Here is a 2,568-nt window from a genome sequence, read left to right on the forward strand (position 1 = left end):
TTTTTTTTTTCAGCAACATGTCCAGATACATTTCTGGGTTCCAAAGATACAAAGATGAAAATATATGTCCCTAACATCAAAAACCTTCCAGGTACTGTGGAAATCAATATGCTTTATTACCTCAGAGATCAGAGCCCTGGACTTGTTTCCTAGGTGGGTTCCAAATAGCAAGGCCAAGATGGCAAGAAAAGACAAATGAGGATAAAATTGGGGAGGGGAGATGGATTTTGAGAAGCCAAGAGAGCTGAAAAGAAGGAAGAATGGAAAAAATCAAAGGGAAATGGTCTGGGGTATCCCCAGGATGGTCATTCTGACTGACAGTTTGCCCATCTCAACACCTAGCTCTGACTGGTGTATGTACTGATTTAATGGTTGAAAGAATGAATGAATGAAAGCAAGGACACTTGTATGACTTTTGTGCCTATGTTTTTGGGAAAACAGACACATGAAAAGATAAACTGTTTTTATGAATGGGACTGAGAAGAAGCATATTCTATCTATATCCAGACAATGAGCCAACACAGCACAGTGTAGCACTTCACCCAAGCACAAACCCAATGCCGGCGAAGATGCCAGCGAAACTCTCTGGTGGGAACCCCGGACAAGAGACTGGGTCCTGGTGACCCAGGCAATCCCCTGTAGGAGGACTCCTCCTTCATGTCATGGTTCTGCAGATGAAACTAGTTGCACTGATCACCAATGATAGGAATGGACACAGGCAGAATTGGGACCCATTTGCCCACAAAAAAAAAAAACCCCACAATGATCTCACAAACAGTAGCAAAAACTTGCTCTTTGTCCGAAACTAGAGAAAAGATATATATATTTCTAAGAATCTGTGGGATTCAACTTGATCGAAGGCCTTTCAAAAGTCACTGAATTTTTCTAATTCCATCACTGCCAATAACAACAATATTTTAAGGATTCTGATTTTAAAACCCACTTAAAATATAAACACTTCCATAAAAGGGTTGATAAACACTACTCTCTTGTCTCTTAACAAAAGGTTACCACTAGATGGATGCTTGTATTAGTTGGAATTCTGGTTTCAAGTATCATGTAAGGGAATTTATTATAAAAATATAGTAGTGACTCACAGAACCCAAAGGCAGGGAGACAGCTGGGTCGGAGGAAACATGGGAAACCTGCCGAACACTCTCCCCTTCTCCCCTCTCTTTTTTGTTTTCAAGCATTTCTGCTTGACTTTCATCTCTCTTCCTAGATCTACTTTCTCTGAATCTCTAGTCATGTGATGGGTTATGATGGTCATCTCAGAATACTCAAGTTTATATCTTTTCCTTCTAAGAGATTTCTCAATTCCAAATCACTGCGAGAAGGGATATGATTAAGAGCATTTTAGGTCAAGCATCCACCTCTACCTAATCCAGTCATCTCTAGCCAGGGGGAAAGTCACATGACACAAACATGGCTGCTGAGTTTCCCTTTCTGGAAGGGAGCAATTCCTGAGTCTAATGTTTTATTGCTAGGAGAGTGAGAATACTCCACCCTGCAGTTGAAATAAAGTCTTATGCTAATCATGCAAACATTCTAGACACCTGGCTCTGGGTAATTGTTGGCCTATCATATGGCAATGAGAAAATGTTGGCTTACAGATTTACAAAGATAAATCTTGGAAGCTCAACAGTATTGCTGCCCCCTACTCTCTACCTTCCTAGAAAATTTTAATTATAACCTGCTGATTACCAGATGAGATTAAATGCCTGTATATCCCGTGGTTGTGTGTAGATGTGGTGTTCAGTGTAATTAAGAATGACAACAGCAGAACAGTTTCAGTAAGCACAATTTTACTGCTGCCGCCAGAACACTAATGTGATTAATGACAACATGGCAATCCTTCAAGACTATGTAGTCTGTGCTATTATGATGTTCTTTCTCATGAACTTCAGTCTCTTTTAAGTTACTGTGGGTGAGGAAGAAACGATCTTCTATCCTCAAGGTTCTTTCAGCTGATCTAATAATTTTTTTAAAATTTTTTTTATTTTTTAAGAGAGGCAACCCTTGTTTGATCTCACAAATTGCAAGGACCTTGTCAGCTTACAATCCTTTATTTTTTTATTTTTTATTTTTTACGCCTACAGCACCTGGTCTTCCTAGGTGGTCTCCCATCCAAGTGCTACCCAGGCCTGACCCTGCTTAGCTTCCAAGATCAGACAGATCGGGCTTGTTCAGGGTGGCATGGCCATAGACTGATCTAATAATTAAATCGACATGAGATAGATTAATAAAAGAAAATGACCAAATTCAATTACATACATATATATGGGAACCTCGCATACAAGAAAGAGTCAGAGACCACATGTGCATGAGAGGTTCAAAGACAGAAAGAGAAAATGACATATATATGACATTCTGAGCTAAGGATCACCTCGAGGCTTCAGAGCAGAGGAAGGTCATTGCAGGACAATAAAGAAGAGTAGATATTCAGTTATTAGTAGTTTGCCCTGCCATATAGTTAGGTCAAACAATGTTATCTCTTATAATCTCCTGTTATGGGCAAGGGCCGTAATTCAAATTATTCTAAGTAGTTAAGAGGAGAGGCAGAAGTTT

At 39.6% G+C, this 2,568-nt stretch overlaps 1 pseudogene; it reads right to left on the minus strand.

The window, feature by feature from the left end:
* Nucleotides 1–2,090: 2,090 nt before the first annotated feature.
* LOC112485410 lies at nt 2,091–2,208 on the minus strand (annotated as a pseudogene).
* Between the last annotated feature and the right edge of the window lie 360 nt (nt 2,209–2,568).

The sequence above is a fragment of the Pteropus alecto genome, unplaced genomic scaffold (assembly GCF_000325575.1).
Source record: "Pteropus alecto unplaced genomic scaffold, ASM32557v1 scaffold138, whole genome shotgun sequence".
Lineage (NCBI taxonomy): Eukaryota > Metazoa > Chordata > Mammalia > Chiroptera > Pteropodidae > Pteropus > Pteropus alecto.